The sequence below is a fragment of the Xyrauchen texanus genome, chromosome 32 (genome assembly GCF_025860055.1).
Source record: "Xyrauchen texanus isolate HMW12.3.18 chromosome 32, RBS_HiC_50CHRs, whole genome shotgun sequence".
In the NCBI taxonomy this organism is placed as follows: Eukaryota; Metazoa; Chordata; class Actinopteri; order Cypriniformes; family Catostomidae; genus Xyrauchen; species Xyrauchen texanus.
The window spans coordinates 1,185,525-1,212,500 of record NC_068307.1 but is presented as its reverse complement, the minus strand read 5'-3'; positions in this window follow the sequence as shown (position 1 = coordinate 1,212,500).

Here is a 26,976-nt window from a genome sequence, read left to right as displayed (position 1 = left end):
TGTGACTAATTTTCGTGCCTTCCCTATAAAATTGCAGACTGTCCATTTCAAGAGAGAGCTGCAAAAGAAATAGAAAGTCTCTTTGAAACTGAAATTAGCATTTCAAAGCTGATCTCGGGGTCTCCTGGAATGGAGCCTAATTGGTGGCCTGAGTGACACAGGTGCCTTAATGACCAGTGATGAGCATGTGCTGGGCTGGAATGGAGCTAGCTGGCCAGGATCCTAATTGACCGTTTCTCTCCTTCGACTTCTGGTGATGCCAGAGGACCCTGGTGTGTGTTTGAGAGAGTGTGTGTGGAGTATGTGGGCTTGCTATCATTCGGAGCACTGATGACCTTACTAGAAGACGAGAGCTTCTAATGGTGGCCAATTTTGCCATGGAGACAGTGAGTGGGTGGTGTGCTTTTCCTTAATGAACATGGATGGCCATTAACTGTAGGTGAAACATGAAGAGCTTGTTTGGAGAGACAATAATGCAAAAGTAAGTCACCCTCTTCCCCGTCCATCTCCCAGAATTCCTCTTTCTGCTGGCACCACTGCATCAGCTCTTTTCCTTTACGTATGAGACTTCTTCGCTCCATGAGATATCAAGAGGTAAAGACGGTGAACAAGCTACAAAAATGTCAAGAAGGAACAGGGAAAAAACAGCACATCCTAAAAACACATTGTAACACAGTTAAAGGATGGGCAAGGAGGAGGCGAGAACCTCGAACACTTCCTCCACACTCTCTGGCGGACGACAGCTGCTCCTCTCCGGAGTCAAATCTCCGCCCCCCAGCGGACAGAACGCCCCTCCGCTTTTCTGGCGGCACCTGGGGACATTCCTCCGCCCCTGGCAGCGGACCTACCACTCCAGGCGATCGGGGAGTTACTTCCCTCCTCCCCTCGCGGATGCCGGTCTTCTCTCGACCCCTCCGCGTTTCTGGGGGACGGAAGGGCACTCCTCCGCCCCTGGCAGCGGCTCCATCGCTCCAGGAGGTTGGGGAATCCAGTCCCCACGCGCTCCGCGGACAGCGGCCGTTCACCGCATCTGGGCGGTCGGGCTGCTCCACCCGGCGGATGGCAGCGGCGCTCCCCAGGGTGGACGGCAGTGTCGAGGACTCTGTGACGGGCATCCCTCCTCCTTCCCGGGCTTCGGCACCAATATAACACTGTTAAAGGATGGGTAAGAACCGGCGAGTCAACATAAATAATAGTTTAATGATAAACTTAAAAGAAGACACAAACACACACATGACGGACATGCCCGTAATTCTCTCTCTCTCTCGAACCATCGTCACCAGCCGCCTTTATCCCTCGCGCGCCTCATCAGGCCGATTGGGGACCGATAATGCCACAGATGAGCCTAACTTGTATTGAACCTGGAATATTCCTTAAAGATGAATAATCAAATTAGTTGTGCTAAAAGTTTTAACGTTAGCTAGTAAATCTACAGTTATTATCACCCCATTCAAAGTAATTCCACACAAGAGACATTTACTTTCACACACAGCGTGAGTCGTAGGCTCATTGTCTGACACGTCTTCTGCCCCCTTTTGTCAGGAAATACTAGGCCCTGATTGGCTGATATCTCATAGCGCAGGTAATTGCTTTTCCATGTTTACAAGTTCTTTTTGGCCATATGAGAACTCGGGAGTACAATGAGATTGCACTAATGCATTTTCTCATTGGGATTTTATTTTATAGACAGTGGCATCTATTATATTATTGCATTTATTCATTTATTTGGACACGTTCAACATAATATAATTGCATTTATGCATTAATAACACAATTATGATTTGTGCATCATTTCAGATGAAAAATAAACACGCCGATGTTTAAAGGAAAAGGCTAGAAGAGCACACAATGAGTCCTTCCGCATGATAACGATTCACTCAATATTAGTTTGTAGGAATTCCAACTGTATAAATACAACAATTCATTTCCATTCAAGGGGAGAGTGATAATTTTAAGAAAAATATTTTTTTTGAGGACAATCTTCCATTGTGGTACAGAGCTGCCATATGGCAACGTTTACCAATTGTTACAAAATTGTTATTGTTTTATTTATTTTTATGTGCTTTTGTTATTAGAACTATATTTTTTTGCCAGAAAAATCACATGGGAAAAATATTGCATTGATATAAAATATTGCATACCATACAGGGAAGGAAGACAAACTGTACATAATAAAATACATGAATAAAAAGACCAATTGCAATTACGATATCATCATCGATGTTGGTTTTTGCTGGTGTAAGTCAAGTGTGCCGCACAAGCCCTCAAAAGTGAAGCCAAAACGTCTCGATCGCCCCCCGGTGGCTGGTCCTAGTATAGGTCATAAGCCCCGCCTCCCCATGTTATTCAACGGGACGTGAGACCAACTAAACAATTAAATTACACTTCACATATCTTTTTTTCCAAAGATAGTTTCTGTCATTTACTGTCGTTTCTATCACGTTGATGTCATTTCAAGTGTTTGTTTTCAAAATAAGTTTGTTTTTAGTTATTTGATGCTATAAAAACGCTGCTGTGACATCATGATTGACAGCTGTGATTGACAGGTTCTCTGAGTTAAGTAGTCACTGAAGCACCAACTGATTTTTTTTCGGGATCATCGGAGGACTGAGGAGATTGGAGCATTAAATTTAATATCTACATTTCTATAATTAATTATTTCACACCGTCATAAGTCAAAAGTCAAAAGTGCAGGTGCGTGTCCTTGCGATTGATTCGGCGAGAGTGAGGGTTTTGCGGCTTTACTTCCTGCTCACTACTGCGCAGGTCTGGTCCCGAAATCGCAACTGCGCGGACTCAAGTCCCAAGATGTCAGCGCCATATCGGGACACTGGCGGCTTCAGTTCTCACCAATGGAAAAGAGCGAAGGGGTGTCGTCCATCTTTTTTTACAGTCTATGGTGTAAGTCAATGGGAGATTTTAAACTTGAATATGACTTTGTAAGGCTTACAAAAACCAAAACGAAAGCACACCTATGACTAAAACGATCCACAGAAGTTGGAATGGAGTCTGTTCATTAAGATGTTCAGGCTGAATTATTGTATATACAGAAGTTTATTACTATAGATAAGAGGGTTAGAACAAACTCTGAACTAGAATGTTTTAGGACTATCAATAGAGCATTAAAGACACTTAAACGAGAGGGTGTTGTAATTCATGGTGTGATGGGAAAGTAGTTCTATTAGAGTGTAGTCGTGCGGTGGATTTCAGTAGCAGTATTTCTTCATGCTGACAGATAGTCTCAGGTAAATGTTTTGTTGGCAACACTGAGATATTAAGGCTGGAAGATTGCCAGTGAAGAAACTGACATGACACTGCAGGTGAGTGAGACAGTGAGAGAGAGAGATTAAAATTAAATAATTAAAACATTTGACAATTTGGAAAAATCAATTAAAGCAAATCAAATTTCCCATTAGATTAGGTGTTGGTGATGTGGTGGTCTAAAGCACATAACTGGTAATCTGGTAATCAGAAGGTTGCTGGTTTGATCCCCACAGTCACCACCATTGTGTCCTTGAGTAAGGCACTTAACTCCAGGTTGCTCCGGGGGGATTGTCCCTGTAATAAGTGCACATAACTGGTAATCTGGTAATCAGAAGGTTGCTGGTTTGAGCCCCACAGTCACCACCATTGTGTCCTTGAGTAAGGCACTTAACTCCAGGTTGCTCCGGGGGGATTGTCCCTGTAATAAGTGCACATAACTGGTAATCTGGTAATCAGGAGGTTGCTGGTTTGATCCCCACAGTCACCACCATTGTGTCCTTGAGTAAGACACTTAACTCCAGGTTGCTCCGGGGGGATTGTCCCTGTAATAAGTGCTCTGTAAGTCGCTTTGGATAAAAGCGTCTGCCAAATGCATAAATGTAAATGTAAATTTCCCAATCACAATGAAAAAATTGCAAATACTCGAGCCCCAAAAAAGCCTGCGGTGTGGACAGCATCCTGAATGAGATGCTGAACCACACAGAGCAAAACTTCAAACAGGCAATCCTAAAACTCTTCAATGATGTTCTGTGTCGGGGTTATTTTCCTGAGGCCTCATCAGCCCCATTTTAAACACCAGACTTTTTAACTTCCTTATGAAGCACAATGCCTTGTGTAAATGTCAAATTGGACTCATGCCAATCTGAGCACATTATCACCCTACAGACACTAATTGATTAATATGTACATCAAAATAAAAGACACATATTCGCTTGGTTTGTAGACCTCAAGAAAGCATTCGATTCAATCTGGCATGAAGGATTATATCTCAAAATTATTGACAGCGGTCATGAAAATGTTATAATTTTCAATGTTTTTCCTTTTATATTGCTTGTTCAAATCCTAATTCAATTGTTCTAAACTATTTTCTATGTTGTTTTAAACGCATTGGCAATACAAAATGTACTTTTGTCATGTCAATAAAGAAACGTTGTCTTTAACTGAATTGAGAGAGAGAGAGAGAGAGAGAGAGAGAGAGAGAGAGAGGTTTGAATTGAGAGAGAGAGAGACAGAGAGAGAGAGGGGTTTGAATAGAGGGAGAGAGAGAGAGAGAGAGAGCGAGAGAGGTTTGAATTGAATTGCCAGTGTGATGAGATATATTCTGAGAGATCTTCATGCAGGTTGACTGTAGGTGAGACAGCTCTGCTCAGTCCCTTTATAGACACACACACACCCCACACACACATTTTTATATTGCCTTGAGTGAGTCAGTCAGCCATACCGAGGTGGAGAGAAAAGAATGATATGGGGGAGAGAAGAAACAAAACAAAAGAGCAATGTTATACGCTATTGCCTCAACCCACTGCTAATGTAATGAATTTACTGTAAACATGTTGATGGTATATAGCACATGTGAAGTTAACAGGCCACAACCGAAACGCTCATTAATTTAGCAGTGCCATGACGACATTACTCGTATAGGAGAACATAGCACATATTATTTTTGCTTACCAGTTTGCTCTAATGGCAAAAGAAAAACATCCTATAATACGCCTTCACAGCTTTCTGCATGTGCGTCAAGCTTTAAATCATGATTGTGCCAAGGAGACCGCAACTGTCGCGAATTATAGTGACCGATCTCAAATCTCCCATTTATGTTGAAAATAGTAGAAAAGGATGTGTCCTCCCAACTATGTTAATTTTTACAGAGAAATGGAATATATGAAGAATTTCAGTCAGGATTGAGGCCTCATCACAGTACAGAGACTGCACTTATCAGAGCTACACATGACTCTTATCATCTGATCATGCTGCATTTCTCTTCTAGTGCTTTTAGATCAACAGCATAGATCCCAACTTTCCCTTGAATAGACTGGAGAATTATATTGGCATTTGTGGACTTGCATTAGCATGATTTAGGTCCTACTTATCAGACTGCTTCCACTTTGTCTGTGTAAACGAGTAATTGTCAAATCAAACAAAAGTAAAGTATGGAGTGCCACAGGGACCAGTTTTAGGGCCTCTGCTTTTCTCCTTATCAGTGTCTGGTGTAATGCATTATTAAGTAATTAACTACAGTAGTTAAATTACTTTATCCTTGAAAAAATGTAAGTAAGTGAATACTCATTTACTTCTGATGCAACTGCATAAAATTATATATAGACTATAGAACAATTCTATATAAAACAATAGAGAATTTACATTAACATTTATTCATTTGGCAGATGCTTTTATCCAAAGCGACTTACAAAAGAGGAAGAACATCAGCGAATCATCTTAGGGAGACAGTGGTACAAAAAGTGCCATATTACAAAGTTTCACTATCATCAGAATAGTATACAAAACAGATTTAAGTGCAACAAGAAATGTAAATATTTATTTTTTTTTTTTATTGACCGGTTAAGTGCTTTTGGAAAAGATGTGTTTTTAGCCGTTTTTTGAAGATAGAGAGTGAGTTAGCTTCCCGGATTGAGTTGGGAAGGTCATTCCACCACCGTGGTATGATGAAACTGAAAGTCCGGGAAAGTGTTTTGGTGCCTCTTTGTTTTGGTACGACAAGGCGACGTTCCTTAGCCGACCGCAGGCTTCTGGTGGGAACGTAGCTCTGCATAAATGTTTTTAGGTATGCTGGAGCAGACCCAGTGACTGTTTTATATGCCAGCATCAGGGCCTTGAATTTAAAACGTGCATGAACCGGCAGCCAGTGGAGAGAGACCAGGAGGGGTGTAACATGTGCTCTCTTAGGTTCATTAAAGACCAGACGTGCTGCTGCATTCTGGATCATTTGGAGAGGTCTAATAGCACATGCAGGAAGGCCTGCAATGAGAGAGTTACAGTAGTCCAGTCTAGTTTAAAATTTCGATTTCAAGATGAAAATTTCATCATGTTTCAAGAACAGTTTCATGTCAATCCTGGTATGGTTCATCTGGTCAAGGTTGATGGGTTTTAAAAAGTAATTAGTAATAAGTAATAAGTAATGCTATTACTTTTCAGACAGAGTAATTAGTACAGTAATCTGTAGAAGATGTAATTAGTAGTTAGTAATTAATTACTTTTTTTAGAGTAACTTACCCAACACTGCTCCTTGTATATGCTTCTCCTGGGAGATGTTTTCAGGAATCCTAGAATAAGTTTCCACTGTTATGCCGACCATCCCCAAATTTATATTTCTTCAAAACCTGGCGAAAATTCTCCAAGTTGGCAGAGTGGATCAATAGCCCGCTTTTATCGACAAAGTGAAAATGCGTAAAAAAAAGTTTGCCGTCTTCTGCTTGTTTATTTTCAAATGGCCTTTTATCGATACAAATGGTGTGCGTGATGATGTCATGCTTAAAAACACTGTTGCATACGTTTTTGGTTATGGCAAAATAAATCTGCCCTTAAGCCGTTTCCAAACAGAAATGTGTGTATATCGCTAATTGTGCACCTTTCGCCTCCCAGATAATAAAAATCCTTGGATGGAAAAAGTTAATGAAATCAAAGATTGGTCCATCACAAAATTCTGGCCTGTTAATAGTTCCTAGAATATCAAAATCCACAAAAGGAGGAAGATCCTTTTCATATTTGGCTCTTAAACTATGGAATAGTCTCCCAAACACTGTTCAGGACTCAGACACACTCCCTCAGTTTAAGTCTAGACTATCCAGACACACACCTCATTTATCCTCCAACTCATAGTCATGCTGCTTTAGTGGGGTCTGCTGGATCCGGAATCACTTCTCATACTCTATAATCCTGTTTTAAAGTCAAAGCATCTACGCTAATATTATTCTACTTTTTGGATCCCAGTGACTTGTATTGTATGGATATAAAGACCTCATATCTCCATCAAAATATCTTCATTAGTGTTCTGCAAAAGAAAGAAAGTCACCTGAGTTTGAGACGTCATAAGGGTGAGTAAATGATGAGAATTTTCATTTTTGGGTGAGTTGGGTAAAATTAGTGCACATGTGTTACTGGTAACTTTTGAGGCTTTACTCTGGCTGTGTCCAGAAACTTAAGCAGCTGTTTTGATGCCTCACTGTCCAGTCAGTCAACAACTTCACAGGCAGCGATTTGCAAATGAAGGCTCCTCATAAGGACAGCCTACCAAAGCACCATAACATCATGACTAATGGTCTAAAACTATTTCAGGTGAGCTTTAACCTCCGGAGAGGGACTGCTGTGTGCATTTTCCATTTCCATTTTTTATTTGTAACTAGTAGCACCTAATAAACAACCCACGTATGTGGACAGCGGGACTAAGTTGTGAAATGTTAAATAATACCAAACTATAGAAAGTCAGATTGTTTCTGATGTTTGCAGGAGTGATTAACTCCTTAACTGCATAGAGAGCTATAGGATGCTCCCTTGCTCCCTATTTAGTGCATGACTTAACCTCCAGTGTGCTGTCTGTCTGCACTGGTCTCAGAACAGTTATAGAGAGCTATAGGATGCTCCCTTGCTCCCTATTTAGTGCATGACTTAACCTCCAGTGTGCTGTCTGTCTGCACTGGTCTCAGAACAGTTATAGAGAGCTATAGGATGCTCCCTTGCTCCCTATTTAGTGCATGACTTAACCTCCAGTGTGCTGTCTGTCTGCACTGGTATCAGAACAGTTATAGGAGAGCTATAGGATGCTCCCTTGCTCCCTATTTAGTGCATGACTTAACCTCCAGTGTGCTGTCTGTCTGCACTGGTCTCAGAACAGTTATAGTAGAGCTATAGGATGCTCCCTTGCTCCCTATTTAGTGCATGACTTAACCTCCAGTGTGCTGTCTGTCTGCACTGGTCTCAGAACAGTTATATGAGAGCTATAGGATGCTCCCTTGCTCCCTATTTAGTGCACGACTTAACCTCCAGTGTGCTGTCTGTCTGCACTGGTCTCAGAACAGTTATAGGAGAGTTATAGGATGCTCCCTTTCTCCCTATTTAGTGCACAACTTAACCTCCAGTGTGCTGTCTGTCTGCACTGGTCTCAGAACAGTTATAGAGAGCTATAGGATGCTCCCTTGCTCCCTATTTAGTGCACGACTTAACCTCCAGTGTGCTGTCTGTCTGCACTGGTCTCAGAACAGTTATAGGAGAGCTATAGGATGCTCCCTTGCTCCCTATTTAGTGCACGACTTAACCTCCAGTGTGCTGTCTGTCTGCACTGGTCTCAGAACAGTTTGAAATGCACCTTATTTTCATCCTGACACCATATAAAGCCTCTGAAAGACACATTTTCAGCTTTTGAATGAACACATTGATTGTCAATGTGATAATATGGAGTAAATATATAGAAATGCATTTATTAATGTTAATGAATAGAACCGTATAGTACAGATATAACTAAATAAAATATAACAAAATGTATATTCAAATGAAGCAAAATGACCCAAAGATGTGTTTGACTTTCTTTCTTCTGCTGAACACAAGTTAAGATTTTTTAGAAGACTATTTTAGCTCTGTAGATCTATACAATGCAAGTGAATGGTGTCCAGAACTTTGAAACTCCAAAAATCACATGAATGCAGCATAAAAGTAATCCATACGACTCCAGTGGTTTAATCCATGTCTTCAGAAGTGATATAATAAGTGTGGGTGAGAAACAGATCAATATTGAAGTCCTTTTTATCATAAATCTCCATTTTCACTTTCACATTTTGAAAGTGAAAGTGGAGATTTATAGTACAAAAAAAGGTGTTCTGAGAGAATAATAGTGAAAGTGAAATTGTAAGTGTGTCATACGGTAGTTTGTGAGTTTTGAGAGAGTGGGAGAGTCATTTGTGTGTGATAAAGGAAAATATAAATAAGAAAAACTCTTCCTGATGATTCATTGAAAAGCTATTAGAAATGTGGTATTGGAATTTTGGTTTGGAGGATACAATTCACAAAAAATACACTTGAACGAAACAATCACTGGTGCAAATGGACTTTAAAGTCAAAACTCTTGAATCATCTACTTCTTGAGATAACCCCCCCTCCCAGCCCCACACACACATTGAAATGCCATCAGTAGGTCTCACCCAAATGACCCTCAAATGTGAAGTTTAAACATGCATTGTCCCCTTAGAGATTATGTCTCTGCCATTGTGTCCTTGCAGGTCCATTAATCAAATGGGCAGGACACCTCTGAATAATTGAAGTGCTGTGTGGGACCCATCTCTACTTTGTTTTATTAATTAATTTAAGAGGGCATTGGGAGTGTTCATTTGCTTCCTCTTTGCCCATATCATTGTTAAATGTGCAGATTGATGGCTCAATTTACCGTGAGATGGCAGGGGAGGTCGTTCATTTGATTTGGGAATGAAATCATAGTGCTTCAGCATGCTAGTTTTGCAAAAAGTCATCATTCTCCAGAAATAAGGTGGAACTTTCTTCAGACGGCTTTTCGAAACACATGAAGCATGCATTCATTTATATGTGCTCTGTAAAGACACTAACAAAAAGCGCCTAAAACCAGCAAAGCTGGTTAGGAGACTAGCTAACCGCCTTAGGCAGGTTTAAGATGTTTTTGTGTGTCAACAGTGTGATCACTAATAAAGGTCCCATGATGGTTCGGATGCTGCCTTAGAAGGCAGTAAGCAGTGAGGTGGCTCAGGCTTTGGAACAGAGCTATAATGTTATAATTACTGGTGCTAATATTTATGGATGCATTTTTACTCTCAGGTATTTGGAAACGCTGTAACAGAGAATTAAACATAAATGAATTAGCTTGAACTATGTACGATCAAGTTAATGTTATTATTATGAGGTAAGATATGGATCCAGACTTCTCTGTCTCCTCTCCTAATAAAACAAAACATTGATCTCATTCCAGAGATTTACGGTAAGCTATTGTTTAGCAACTGTAATGTTACTGCAGAGTCAAGGTGCCAGGAAGTGCCGAAACACATGCTGATAGATTAAGAGAGAGAGAGACTGAGAGACTGAGAGAGAGAGATGGAGAGAGAGACTGAGAGAGAGAGAGATGGAGAGAGAGACTGAGAGAGAGAGAGAGACTGAGAGAGAGAGATGGAGAGAGAGAGAGACAGTGAAGAAATGTACATTCAACGGTGAGAAAATGCATACATTAGCGCTTTATAAAAAAGGTCTGATGCTCGATATTTCGGTTAAATTATAACAAGCGTTTCCAACAGCACCGGAGGAGAATTCGACACGTTTTATAATATGATTCATATTAAAACTGTTGAGCACTTGCACAGAAACACACACAGTCGTCCTGGAGTCACCAAAATAAAATCCTGAAGGTTTTAAAGTTAATAAATGATGACTGAAATATATTAATATTCTATAATAAACCTCTAATATTTAATTAATTAATAATAATAACAATAACAATAATAAATCAATAATAATTATTCTTGATAATAATTCATTAATACTACTAATAATAAAACAATTATTGTAAAATATTAATAATATTAATAACAAAAATAATTTTAAATAAAAACAATTATTCTTGTTCATAATAATAACAATAACAATATAAATCAATAATAATTATTGTTACTAGTAATGTTTTATAATAATAAAAATAATAAATCAATAATAAATATTCTTGACAATAATTAATTAATAATAATAATAATAATAAAATTATTGTAAAATATTAATAATATTAATAACAAAAATAATTTTAAATAAAAACAATTATTCTTGTTAATAATAAAAATATATATTTTTGTTAATAATAATTTATTTATAATAACACTAATATTAAAAATATTATAATTATTGTTAATAATACTTAACAATAATATATATATATATATATATATATATATATATATATATATATATATATATATATATATATATATATATATATATATATTAATAATTAATTAAATAATAATAAGTATTATTATTATTAGTATATTTTATATACACACACACTCACACACAAATGCTAGAGATACATCTATGTAACGTGTACACACGGCAGAAGACATACAGATCACCAGGGAACACTAACACATTTAACATTGAGCCTGTGAATCAAGATGAGAGATTACCAGTAAAAGGTTTCTTCAACTAAATGTGATAGCAAGGTCATGTCTCTGGTGTTGTTCTCGATATATATCCATTTCATAAATCTAGCGGGAAGACTAGCAGCTGTACATCATCGCACCATTAGATAGGTAACTCCCAGCCAATCACATGTCAGCCATTGCTTTATATGTCTGCTCACAATCACATTGCCATTTCAGTGTGCTAACCTGGCAACCTCCTCCACCACACCACCACCTGTTGAGTCCCGTCCTGCACACAGGGGTAGGCTCCTCGCTCCTCACTCCCTGCCTTATATCTCCGGCAGGATATGACGTTCCGAGTACAACTTCTTCGGATGTTTTTAGATTAGTAGTTGTTTTGTGTAGGGGACAAATTAGTTACATTTCATAATTTAATGGTTAGAAACATGATTGGTAATTCTCTCTAAATAAATGTGCCATAAATCGACTAATATTGTAGTTTTTGACCATTATGATGTCTGTTTGATGTTAGTCAGCTGCATTCACTCTCCCATGTTCAGAAACAGAGGCACACTGGAGTCTGAATCATGGCTAACGCTTGCTTAATCTCTTCTTCTTTTGATGTTGGACTCACTTTAGATGAGCAGATTGAAGTCAGAGATGGTGAATCAAGGTTAAACGCAGGTGTAGGATGATGAAAAGCAGGAAATGGGCCGTGTCTGCCTTTAGTTATTACTCGGGTAATGTGTGTCTCTCTGGCAACAGCTTTTAAGTGAGACTGCATTAGAACGAAGCACTTCAGATGATTTTAGGAAGATGGAGAATATTTTTCATTATTTTCGTTAAGTCAATAAAGTTTGGACTTTTCTGCGTTGTTTGAAGGTTTTGTGAAGGATCAGAATACAAACGTCCATGGTTCAAAGTGAAAGGAGCTTCCTGAAATAACCGTTGCATCCAGGAGAGAAGTTGGCACTTTGTGCGTTGACTCAAGGCAAGACCCAAGGCAACAGCACGTTAAAAATATAATGAAAAGAAGAGCCTCAAGCCAGATAATTAAATGCACTGGAACGCTCGCAGCTGTGATGGAAATAGTCTGTATCAGCCAAGTAGGCTATTGCTCAGAGACAATTTCACTACAAGTTGACTTTTCAAGGTACATTTTCATTAAAGTTCAGACTAGAAATGGGCATTTTTGAGTAATTTTGTAGTCGGGTTCTAAAAACAACCCGTAATCGATTACCCCTAAATTAAAATGCAAGTTACAAATATCAAGTATGACATGTGCATGACATTTTGAATTTGGTTTTATTCACAAACATTACCAACAACAATGTGCATTAATAAAAAATAAAAAAAATAACAATAAAAAAACGTTGCACTCTCCCGGAGCTTATATAGAAACCAATACTGTCAGAGCTGTAATGCAAATAAACTGTACATAAAAAGGCTTAGCATATTACACGCTAATTGTACAAATTGGCATTTTGTAAAATGTTCTCTGCCCGTGTTAAGAGATTTAATGCACATAGCTTCCGAGTTTCTCGTACCGCTTCATAATATCTTTCCACCTTAAAAACAATCCTTGTCCGTTAGTATCCAGTATTCAGTGTATTCAGGGCCACAGCTGGCCAAATTGACGCCCTACACAGAGTCCCAAGGGTTCCCTGAACTAGGTAGGGGTTCGCATGATATGAATGTGAAGCGATTGTCTGTGTTCCGCAACTGCTTTCGGGTCCTTGAATAATGTATATCGTGCGAGTAAGGGCAGCCGGTGGACTTTCTGGTGCCCTCCTAGGGTAAGATGGTGCCTCCCTAGGGAGTTGGTGCCCTACGTAGACTGCGTAGTAGCTTGTAGGGAGCGGCGGTACTGCAAGTATTGCTAGTGCTACACTAGGCTTTGTTTTTAAAAGCACATACGCCATTACATTGGGCGGCTGTGGCTCAGGTGGTAGAGAGGGTCGGCCACTAATCTCAGGGTTGGTGGTTTGAATCCTGGCCCACACGACTCCACATGTCAAAGTGTCCTTGGGCAAGACACTGAACCCCAAGTTGCTCCCAATGGCAGGCTAGTGCCTTGCATGGCAGCTCTGCAGTCATCAGTGTATGAATGTGTGTGTGAATGGGAGAATGAGTCACAGTGTAAAGCGCTTTGAATACCGCTAAGGTTAAAATGCAAAAAGGCGCTATATAAGTGCAGACCATTTACCATTAAATCTTCTTCTCTCATCCAACACGTAGATGACTCACATCCACAGCGCCCCCAGTGGACTCAATTGTTACTGCAAGATTCGGTGTGAGATTCAGAGAGAACATACAGCGATAATTGAGTAGTGTTTTTAATAGTTGACTAGCTGGTAGAGAATAAGTGCTCGATTAGTCGATTTCTCATTCAGACATCTGGTTCAGACCGGTCTTCTTTCATAGCTTGGGGTTAAAAGTTAATCTTATGAAGAGAGTGAGAGGAAAATCCTGCGAGGGTATCAACAACTGAAAGCGTAATGGAAAAAGTCAAATATAAATGGGGGAGTGTGTGCGGCTGGCAGGTGGAGATGATAAATTCGTCTGATGTGTTTCTGCTAATCTTGTAATGCCCGTGGCTGACGGGCTGCCCGTCACATCCCTTCATGCATTGTTGCAGGGTCAGATAAGTGGTACACAAGCGGGCAATGACTGACAGATGGGCCACTTCCACTGGCTTCATTAACATGCACAGGCTTTATAATCGCACAAATTCTTCTCAGCTTGGAGAGCTCAGGGAGTGTGTGTGGACAGCTGATACCCGCTGTGAAGAGCTGGGAAGTCCAAACATTCTATCTGCATTTCACAATTTACCGTTTTCAGTGGCTAATATCTCATGGCAATGTCCCTTACAAAAAAGTACTGTAGTTGAAGTATGGTACAGTGAGTGTTTTTACACGCACCTTCATTAACCGATTATGCTAAATAACTTAAAACAAGCGCGTTCATGAAAAATGCATTAAACAGCTTTACTTTATTGGTGTGAGGTCATAAACGGCATAAGAATAAAACTGGCTTTTATTGGAGTCATATTTCGGATTAGTATTATTTAAATGTATTATTATAATTATTTGTGTTCTTTAGACATGTTGTAGGGTTGCTAATATTTTAAATGTGTAGAGATTGCAGCTGCTTGTCAGTTATGCACAGTTTAGAAGACATGAAAGATAATTATACATGCTATGGAAAACAAACTTCATAGTGGCTTCATAGATATGGGATGTTCACCCATTAAGCACGAGAAAATTTTTTATGCTTGTTACTGTTCAACAATTAAGAATAAATAGTTGAATGTATTGTTTGCTGTCTTTCTGCTGTTAATGTTGAAGCTTATTAATGTCAAGAATTGTAAAATGCAGTAACATTTTATTGTAACAGCAGAATACTGGTAATCTGTACATGTAAAACAATATTACTGTAAACTTAACAGCAGTACTGGGAAATTACTGCGAGTTATTTTACATGTAACACAATATTACTGTAAACTTAAAAGCAGTACTGGGAAATTACTGTGAGTTATTTTACAGGTAAAACAATATTACTGTAAACTTAAAAGCAGTACTGGGAAATTACTGCGAGTTATTTTACATGTAACACAATATTACTGTAAACTTAAAAGCAGTACTGGGAAATTACTGCGAGTTATTTTACATGTAACACAATATTACTGTAAACTTAAAAGCAGTACTGGGAAATTACTGTGAGTTATTTTACAGGTAAAACAATATTACTGTAAACTAAAAAGCAGTACTGGGAAATTACTGCGAGTTATTTTACATGTAACACAATATTACTGTAAACTAAAAAGCAGTACTGGGAAATTACTGCGAGTTATTTTACATGTAACACAATATTACTGTAAACTTAAAAGCAGTACTGGGAAATTACTGCGAGTTATTTTACAGGTAAAACAATATTACTGTAAACTAAAAAGCAGTACTGGGAAATTACTGCGAGTCATTTTACATGTAACACAATATTACTGTAAACTAAAAAGCAGTACTGGGAAATTACTGCGAGTCGTTATACATGTAACACAATATTACTGTAAACTAAAAAGCAGCACTGGGAAATTACTGCAAGTTATTTTACATGTAACACAATATTACTGTAAACTAAAAAGCAGTACTGGGAAATTACTGCAAGTTATTTTACAGGTAACACAATATTACTGTAAACTAAAAAGCAGTACTGGGAAATTACTGCAAGTTATTTTACATGTAACACAATATTACTGTAAACTAAAAAGCAGTACTGAGAAATTACTGCGAGTTATTTTACAGGTAAAACAATATTACTGTAAACTAAAAAGCAGTATTGGGAAATTACTGTGAGTTATTTTACAGGTAAAAAAATATTACTGTAAACTAAAAAGCAGTACTTGGAAATGACTGCGAGTTATTTTACAGGTAAAACAATATTACTGTAAACTAAAAAGCAGTACTGGGAAATTACTGTGAGTTATTTTACAGGTAAAACAATATTACTGTAAACTAAAAAGCAGTACTGAGAAATTATTGTGAGTTATTTTAAAATTTACATGGTTACTGTAAATAAAAACACAGTACAAATATGGTTATTTATTTCACGGTAAGTTACTGGTCAATTGCAGTCAGTTAATTATTGGGAATTTCATAGTAAGTTTCTTACAGTGCATTTAATGTTCATTCTATACAACTGTATATATTTCATTTGCTTATTGGATCATGTTTTTTGGTTATTCTGCACATGTTCACTAAGGTCAGGCAGTAGGACATACAGAACATAATGGAGATTTGAATGAAAGAAGATTGCTCATCTTTGATCGTTTGTAAGAAGGGTTTATAAGTAACTCTAATCTAAAGTGGATTTGCACATTTTCAAGTTTAAATGGCGGAAGAAGACGACGACGATGATATTACCCAGTCTGAGCGCAAGAGGGCGCTTACCGACAAGGGTTGGGAAGAGAAGCTTCATAGCTATATAAATGCTAGAAGAGGCAAAGTGAGGCAATTCACTGCAAAATCAAACGAAATTGAAATGCTTATGGAAAATGTTTGCAATTTGGACCAGGTTGAAAATAACCAATTTATGATCTACAATTGGCTGTTGGGAGAATTTATTGAAAGTAATGCAGAAGTGTTGTTGTATTTAAAAGATGAAGAGCATGATGTTGATCAGGATTTCTGTTTTCAGCCTAAATTGTTGTGCTGCAAACAATTCATGGAAAGTTGTGGATTGCGGGGGCTTTCACACTTGGTTCGATTGCCTGTTCCGAACCAGAGTTCGATTGCTCCCCCCTCCCCCCTGCCCCCGATGGACTGTGTTCACATTATATATTTGTATCCGAACCGTGGTACGCTTGCGTCATCAAGCTGCAGCTGGTGCGTAATCGTGTTGCTTGATAACCGCGAAATGAAAACGCGTCAAAATTCAATGAATAGACTTGCTCGGTTCACATTTGTTCTTCTTTTTTTTTTGACCTTTGGTTTTGTTTTCAACATCAAGATACAGAAACACACTTGCGTCTGTCTGCCGCAAAAATACTGAAATCGTTCAAAAGTCAGCGGGCTGTCCGCCGAAGACAATTTTTGCGAAGGCAAGCAGAAATCATCTCTCTGCTTGCAGTGCCTGTGGGTCAATCCCGCTTTTCGTCAAGGTAAGTGTATACACACACACACATGCACGCACACACACACGCACGAAAGTAAACCCTTTCCGCTCATTTTGAAAGTGACGCGTGTGAGACTGACGACCACATTATACGTCATCAATAGCGGTTCACTTCCGCGGTTTGGTTCGATTGCGTTCATATCAGCAGCGAACCGTACTGGAGTTCACATGAACCGTACCCCAGACCACCTTTTTAAGCGGACCCGAGTACGGTTCGCAGGTGCGCACCCGAGTTCGGAAGACAGCGTTCACATCATCCAAACGAACCGAACTCTGACGTCATTCGAACCGGGGTGCGCACCAAAAGTGCTAGTGTGAAAGCCCCCTAAGAACAGCATTGAGATGTCTCAAATTTGTGACAAAGAACTGTCACCAATGGACAGTGTGTCAATGGTGGCATCCAAGACACTTATTTCGAATAAGTCTGGAAGGAACGTAATGTCTGTATTCCAAAAATCCCCCAAATCCTCAGGAATCTCTGCTCGTCTTTAAGAAGAAGCTAACAAATCGGCTTTGTTGGCCAAAGTAGCCTTGTAACGGGATCAATGGAAAGGAGGAGGCGAGAACCGACTTGACGATATAAATAATATTTTAATGAGAAATTTAAAAGACAACACACACACACACACACACACACACACGTTGTGTTTCCATGTTTTATGGGGACTTTCCATAGACATAATGGTTTTTATACTGTACAAACTTTATATTCTATCCCCTAAACCTAACCCTACCCCTAAACCTAACCCTCACAGAAAACATTCTGCATTTTTACATTTTCAAAAAACATAATTTAGTATGATTTATAAGCTGTTTTCCTCATGGGGACTGACAAAATGTCCCCACAAGGTCAAAAATTTCGGGTTTTACTATCCTTATGGGGACATTTGGTCCCCACAAAGTGATAAATACACGCTCACACATACACACACACACACATGACGGACATGTCCCTAAACGTTCTCTCTCTTGCGCACGATACTCTGCAGTCGACCTTTATCCCTCACGGAGGCTTAATTAGCCTAATACGGGACCGGGTGTGTATGATCACGACCAGGCCCCGCCCTCCGCCCTGACACAAGCCTCTTTAAAAGAAAGAAATTGAATTAAATTAGAAATGAAAGAAGTGCAGTTAAAGGCTGAAATGGAAAGGTTGGAAATTAGAATGGTTCTTGCAATATCAGATGTTAATTAAAAGTATATCAAGACTGTGAAGAACAACAAAGTTATGCAAGCCAAAATGTGGACACTAAAGCATCCGGTGTAGATGTTCCAAAACTTGAACATGATGAATACAGTGTATCATCAAGGCATGGCAAAATATCACCACGTCCTGTAGCAGTTCATTGAAGTGTGCCTGTAAGTGTCAGATCTAAGAAAACAAACATTGTAAAGGAACGGTCAACAAAAGTTAATAAAACGTCAAGCCATAATACAGATGCAGTAGAGCTTCAAAAAGTGATGCAACGTCAGACAGATATCACAGAAATGCTTGTGAAGAATGAAAGGCTGTCTTGATTACCTCAACGTGATGTTCCTTTATTTCATGGAGACCCACTTGAGTTCCGGTCATTCATGAGAGCATTCAAAAATGCTATCAACTCTAGTGTTGACAGTAATGCTGATTAGCTATACTTTTTGGAGCAATACACAAGAGGAGAGCCCAGAGAATATGTAAAGAGCTGTCAACATATGCCAGATGATCGTGGCTATGCAAAGGCAATGAAACTGTTGCATGAGAGGTTTGGAAATTAGCAAAGATTTGCAACAGCCTTGATGCAAAAGGCATTTAAATGGCCTGAAATAAAGTCAAAGGATGAAAAGTCATAGAATATATAGACTATATATGGAGTGGTGGTGGCGTAGTGGACTAAAGCACATAACGTGTAATCAGGAGGTTGCTGGTTCGATCCCCACAGTCACCACCATTGTGTCCTTGAGCAAGACACTTAACTCCAGGTTGCTTCGGGGGGATTGTCCCTGTAATAAGTGCTCTGTATAATACATTGGTACTCAGAAGGTTGCTGGTTCGATCCCCACAGTCACCACCATTGTGTCCTTGAGTAAGACACTTAACTCCAGGTTGCTCCGGGGGGATTGTCCCTGTAATAAGTGCACTGTAAGTCGCTTTGGATAAAAGCGTCTGCCAAATGCATAAATGTAAATATACACGAGCTGGATAATCCTACCAACATGAGGGTTATTATCTCAAAACTGCCTTACAAATTACGTGAAAGATGGAGAGCCCATGCTTATGAGTATGAGGAGCATAATCGGAAAAGAGCCAAGTTCATAGTGGATTTTGTTTACCAGCAAGCATAAGTAATATCAAATCCACTTTTTGGAGATCTGGATGATGTGACAGGTAATAAAAAATACACTAAAATGTCTCCTCAAGGATCTAAGCTGAAAAAGGAAGGAAAAGGATGAAGTAGCTTTGTAACTAGCGTAAGACAGGTTAATGATGGTCAAAAGGCTACAATAAAGAATGATACATCAGCTACTTTAAACCTTGTGCATTCTGTGAGAAAGGTCATACGTTGGAAGAATGTTATCAGTTCAGTGTTACGCCTTGTAAAGACAAATTTGACTTTTTGAGAAAGAACAGATTTTGCTTTGGATGCATAGTGAAAGGCCACTTAAGCAAAGATTGTAAAAGAAGATGCACATGTCAGTTGTGTTCAAAGAAACATCCAAGCACGTTACACATAACCACACAAGACAAAGATCATGAGAATGAAATGGTAAAAGTTGATGAAACTGAAACAGTTGCCACGTTACCTGCTACAGTGAGTCACGAAACAAGTGCCTGTACTGGGACCGGAGACAGTTGTGTTGTTGCCATAGTACCTGTTAAAACAAAGTCTAAAAAAAGTGATGAGACCATGGAAGTGTATGCATAAAGCTGCGTACGTAGTGTGTGTGTGTGTGTCTGTGTGTCTGTGTGAGAGTGAATGTGTGAGTGAATGTGTGAGTGAGTGATTGTGTGTGTGTGTGTGTGTGTGTGTGTGTGTGTGTGTGTCTGTGTGTCTGTGTGAGAGTGAATGTGTGAGTGAATGTGTGAGTGAGTGATTGTGTGTGTGTGTGTCTGTGTGTGTCTGTGTGAGAGTGAATGTGTGAGTGAGTGATTGTGTGTGTGTGTGTGTGTGTGTGTGTGTGTGTGTGTGTGTGTGTGTGTGTGTGAGAGAGAGAAAAGGGCGCATTTTAACAGAAATTTAAATAAATGTAGGATATTACAGACATTGTTTTACACTCTTATCTGATTTACTTGACCAATATGTTTTTTTAATTGGTTATTTTGTTAGTGTAGTAGCCTATACTGCTCTTAACTAAAATCATTTAGTGAAATTATATGGAACCATTAGACTTGGAACTACTTCATAGTGCTTCGTTCACTTGAAAAATAATTGCACATCAAAATCAATCATTCAATTTTTTCCATCTTGATACACTTTGTGACCAGAAAAAAGCTCATTTTTCTTAAGAGGCCCCACAGATGTTTAAACCTTTATTATAAAGTGTGGATATATTTGGATATTTCATCAAAGGATGCCCCCATATATCCACAGAAGTCTGGGCTAAGCCCCGGATATCCTCTGACCCTAGAACAGCAAAATATACGCCATAAAATCTGTCCAATCAGGTCGTGACTTTTCCCTGATGTCTTTGGTTATGCATCGTTAGGTTCGGTGTTAGAATGCCAGTGTGAACGATAAAGCAAACTAGGAGCCAGTTGCATAAACATAGCCATTAACTTAAGACTGAATCTAACAATTAGTTTGACTAGCGAAAGACGCCATAGAAAGCCTGTTGCATAAAACAAGCTCACAGTTGTCTTTAGTAAGACAGTCTGATTTGCATTGCATTGTGAGAAAAATAAGACACTGAACAGCTTAAAAAAAATGGCCGACAGCGGACGCTCAATACAGTTTTTATTCACTGAGAATATTTGCTTATTAGGTCTACAATGCTTCAAAATTTATTTTAATAAACACATTTAGTGATTTAACCCAAATAATTAAAAACACAACATTTTGTTCCCATTTCTGAAGTCAAAGTCTTCAACCAATTCTCAACTCGCGCCCCTTTCAGCCCCCACTGGCTCAGCTGTAAACAAAAGTTAGCCTGAGGTGTGCTGTCTCACATTTTGGTCTTTAGTTTTTATGCAACTGACTGAAAAAATTAAGATCAACATTTTAGACGACTAACTAGTAAGACTAGTCTAAAACAGTTTTATGCAACCGGCCTCAGGTCTAAATGTATCATTTTCATTTTTGGTCCGGACTAAGAGGACCAAGAGAACCGATCTACAAGTGTGAACACATCCTGAGTGTGGACGAGCAACTTTTGAAAAACGCTTGAAAGCGTTACGCCCGTTTCACACATACTCCGTTTGCGGTGCGTATGCTTTTAGACCGCACGCGGATGCAGTCCGTCGATCCGTTCCAGTGTATACTGCGGTGCGTATACAGAGATGGTTTCCGCACCGAGTCGATTTTTGCTGTGCTGCACCGCACTGAATTAAAGTGGCAGCGCATTGTTCACATTAAAATAGACATAGATTGACAAGAAACTGTAATAATTTCATCATATACGCATCATTTCGGTTAATGTGTTCTACAGTTACTAAATTACAGGGTCAAGAAAAACAAAAAAGTATGATTATAGTCCCAAAAGTTGCAAAATGCCATCATATATCATCATATATGACAGTGAACCCAAATGCGTCTCATTCTTCTCCTTAGCAACAGATATAGTGCGATAGCTTTTCTTCAACTCGAACTACATGTAAAACAAAGAATCACAATTTTCATACTGTTTCAATGTCTTAAACAATGTCAAAGTTAACGTTTGGATTTAAAATCAAAATGACTTAAACATTTTTGATTTTGTGGCACACAGAAACTGCGGATCAGTAGCGCACTGCACACGCAGCATATGTGAAAGCACTATAGCGTGTGCTGCTCCTGTACCGTACACGCACCGCACACGGAGTATGTGTGGACTTCGCCTAAGTGACCAAACTTCATTTCACTGTATATGAAACTGCAAGGTTCTCCAAAACTTGCCAATGCAATTGATGGTCCTTTTTCACTAGTGGCGTGAGGTTTTGTCTCTTTACAATTACACTACATCTAATCCTCTCTCACAACATCATGTTCTGTCTCTGAAGTTTTCTTTTCTCAAGCATGTCCACTCGTTTCTCCTCATTCTCTCTCTCTCTCTCTCTCTCTCTCTCTCTCTCTCTCCTCCCCCTGTCCCTGATGACTTATCGATCACCCTTTGTGGTTTTCTCTAAAGTCTCTCAAAACTCCCGGCTCTGTCTGTCACGCTGGCTGCTGAGGGATTGTTTTGGAGGCCACTGCTCTGTAATTGAAAGCGTGGCCAGAAAGACGGATGGTCCCAATGGCTACTTCACTCTGGAGGAGAGCTGCGGTCGGTTGCGTAAAAACATAGTAACGCACACCACGTACTCGCCCTGGGGCTTCAGATACCAGACTCACACAAACACGCCACATCACATGTCAAAAACTATTTAGAGTTAGTATGTCTCTCATTAATACAGATTAATACACATTATCAACTTCAGTACCCACGTGCAGTCTGACTGACAGGCCTCCATTCACTTTTCAATCAATCAATTTTGACTCGTCGCTCCTTTTCTTTAAAATGTGTCTCAGTGAGGCACTTACAATGGAAGTCAATGGGGACCATTTTTGGAGGGTTTAAAGGCAGAATTGTGAAGTTTATAATTGTATAACACCACTTACATTAATGCTGTTAGAACTTGTGTATTATTTGGGTTTTTAAGGCCGGTTAAGTGTCTAACTGAAACAGATTTTGCTTTTGTTTTTTAGTTTTTAATGTAAATGAGGAACGAAGGGAAATTGAGCTTAACTTGTGTCAGTATTATGTGTTTTATAACTAAAACATTGCAGTGATTTGATTACTTTGATTTGATTTTTGGTTTGTTTACTTGAATGCTTGAAACTGCTGTTAGAAACCTGAAAAACATCAAGCACTGTTTAACTTCATTTGTATCTTTGCTCCATTTTTATACATATATTTGCTTGTAATTTGTTTCTTTGTTCTTTAATGTATTACTGACTGTTTACTGCAATAATAACTTGATTAATGACAGCTTAAAACAATATTTGGTTAATTGAGAAACAGCTGAAGGCTTGCGTGCATCTGATTTCATTTCATTTGTTTACATTAACTTTATAAACAATAGAGTTTAACGTTTAATGTGGAATCGAGAATGATGGAATCTCACTTGTATTGGTATAAACTATTGAAATTGTGGTATTGTGACAAACCCTGGAGAAAATGATTTAGTTTCGCTTCCCCCACTCTTGTTTTAGAGAGAAATGGCCCACTTTTTCTATCATTCTCTTGTGATCTCAGACGTCATCTTGTTCATGAATGTTGGAGATGTTAAAAACACAGCATACATGAGGATGCCAGGTGTGTATTACAACTGTATCGGGAGCAAGGTCTTAATGCATTCGCAGTGTCGTGCTAACTTCTGTCCTCCAGGCTTGTGTTGTTCACAAATTCCAGCAGAGGCTTTTTCTCAAGTCATGTGGAACAAATTTTTGAGAGCAGAACATTTTCATGTTCTCTTTTCTCTCTCTCTCTCTCTCTCTGTACTTCTGTTGTGCTTCACAATTCTGTCAATCGTCTGGACAGGTGGTGCCAGTTTGAACTTCACATGCTGAACACAACACGGTTAAGGTTGGGATAGGAGGAGGCGGGAACCGGCTGAACGGTCAAAATAATATTTAATAAGAAGTTAAACACACGGAACACAAATGCACAAATGGCAGCTGCATGTGACTCTGTCTCTCTCAAACTGCCATGTCCCGCTGCATTTATACCTCTCCTCGGCTGATTAGCACGATTGGGGGCCAGGTGTGCTGCCCTTCCGGCCTGCCTACCGGCAGGAGAGAGAGAAGAAGAGCTTGCTAGATGGTTTCCCAGATGCGCTGTCGCCTGGTTCTCAATCACTCCTCCATGCTCTGGCGGACGACAGCCGCTCCTCCCCGGGCGGACCGAAGCCAGTCCTCCGACCCCTGGCAGATGGAACAGCACAATGTAAAATGTTACTTACTTGTTACATAAATATAGCCAGGTATGCATGATTGACACCGAGCAGACAATAGCACGCTACCGTATTTAAGTGTGTACTTGTGTTAAAGCAAGAAAGAGAGCGAGAGCGAGAGAGAACAGGAGATCCTTGACAAGATAAGTCAGTATCTCTCCCTCAGCCCGAGCGTGCTGACATGGAGGAAAAGCAGAGGTTGAGCTCTCTGCAAAAGCTCCTTTACCACAGAGTCGCTTTTAGGGGAGCCTCTGAAGTGCGCTGTATTCATCTGTCTCCATTTTCACCGTCTTTCCTGTGTTGCGTGTAGACGCTGATGCATACTGTACCAAATGCCAGCCATATCTCTGAGACTGCTGATGCTACACAAACCCACTTTACCCAGAGGTCCAGTGCTTTGTCACAGATGACACACTGACAGAGAGACGCCTGTAGATAGCAACAAAATGTCATGTCACTGCTATTACCACAAACTCCAATGTAAGCAGGACACCATTGCAGTAAGAGAAATGTACAGACGGAATGACAGCAGTATTCATCTATCATGGACAGTTTCATGCACCGCAGAGAAATAGTGTGGAGTTTTGCTGTGAGTATTGCGCAGCATATTTCCAATAATGTGAATGTTTGTTGTATAAAAGGAGCTCTAGAAGGTGTGTTCATGTTCTAATCTGAGGGTGATAACTCTGTTACTTTCTAAGACAATGTCAAATACATTTTCTTAAAGACTACCGCGACCCCTCGTTCACATGGGTGGACGTTGTATTTTGGCTTCGCTAAACACAACACATTTAAACTGACTGATCTCAGTTCAGGAGACTCGGTGCTGTCAGTAAAAGATTCAACTTTCAACACACAGAGTCATGTGACAAAACAACATGGCGCTGATCACAGCGGAGTTTGTCTTTGGGAGAAACAGCAACAAAATTGCATCTGGTAAGAAACCTGATTAAGTCTTTACACTGAAACCTGTTTGATTCAAAAGATTAGAGTCTCTAGTTTCATTCGATATGACATTTTTTAAATTTGAGCAATTTATTCGCAAAACACCACACTGATAAACACAATGACCACTAATGTGTACTAAAGCACATTTTTTCCTTATAAATCCTGTAATTACTGTACATAATCACATTGAGAATAAATGAGTTCATCCAAAAGCTGAAAATGTGTCATTCAGAGGCTTTATATGGAGTTAGGATGAAAATAAGGTGCATTTCAAACTGTTCTGAGACCAGTGCAGACAGACAGCACACTGGAGGTTAAGTCAATCACTAAATAGGGAGCAAGGGAGCATCCTATAGCTCTCTATAACTGTTCTGAGACCAGTGCAGACAGACAGCACACTGGAGGTTAAGTCATGCACTAAATAGGGAGCAAGGGTGCATCCTATATCTCTCCTATAACTGTTCTGAGACCAGTGCAGACAGACAGCACACTGGAGGTTAAGTCATGCACTAAATAGGGAGCAAGGGAGCATCCTATAGCTCTCCTATAACTGTTCTGAGACCAGTGCAGACAGACAGCACACTGGAGGTTAAGTCAATCACTAAATAGGGAGCAAGGGAGCATCCTATAGCTCTCTATGCAGTTAAGTGCGTTCACTCCTAAAATCTGATCAATAGTTCAGTTTCAGGCTGCAGATGATGTTTGGACACTCAACATGTTTGACACACATGGGACAATGATCATCAGTACATAGATTCGCCATTTATAATGTATCATTTTATTTGAACATGGTTGACAGTGATTGGACGATGCTGGCCCACCTGTGGCCACCTCCAAGGCCTCCTGACCCAGTCTCTGTCCTGAGGCTGCCTCCCAGGCCTCCTGACCCTGCTTGGCAGCCGCCCTCCAGGCCTCCTGACTCTACCCCTGTCCTATGGTTTCCTTCCTGACCTCCTGATCATTCCCAGACTCCCCCCAGGCCATGGGATCATATTCCACCTATTCCTCCTGGACTCCATGGTCTTCTCCTGGATCCTCCCCAGTCACCTGTTTCCTCCTGCCCTCCTCCACATTTAGGCGCCAGGAGTCGAAGGGGGGGGGATGTCACAGTTATCCTACTCCCTCACCTCATCTATACAACACGTGACAATTACTTTGAATCAGAATTAATTATGCTAATTTCTGATGTAATGTCTATAACATCTCAAACACATGAATAAACAATTTTACTTTCTATAGCTTAGTATTATTTAAAATGTTACAATTTAGACCCACATACTGTATGTGGACATCAATTTTAGGAAAAATATTTGCTTTAGAATTGTTAACATTTTTTATGCTTATTTATTACATGCTACTAGATACAAATCAAAAAGTGAAATGGAAATTGCACACAGCAGTTATGCTCGGGTCTCAGGAGGTTAAGACCCATAAAAAACTATTAAAATGACTTCGAACTCAGAAATTGAAAACATCATAGCAGAGGTGTATTCAAGTAATCATTTCGTGTGAATTGCATTTTTTATGTATTTTTGAATAGCTTAATAGAACCGGACAAAATGAGCTTTTGCGTCACTGACCTTGCTCTCTCTTTCACTCAAACACACTTTTACACAGGATTTTTGGAAAAGGTTGGAAGAGCAAAGCAAAGAGCGTCTAATTTGATTCGGCATCAAGCATCTGGGGCTCGGCCATCTCATTAGCCTGTGGTTACTCGATGTCCCAGGATATTAAGCCACAGTCTGACATACATCCAAAGAAAAATACAAAAACCACAAAAGTGCAGTCTGAAAGGTCCATGCACATGTTATTCAGACTGTGATTGTTTAGTCTTATGCTTGAGGATGTTAACCCATGTAATGATGTCAGATCTTAGAGACTCAGCTGGCA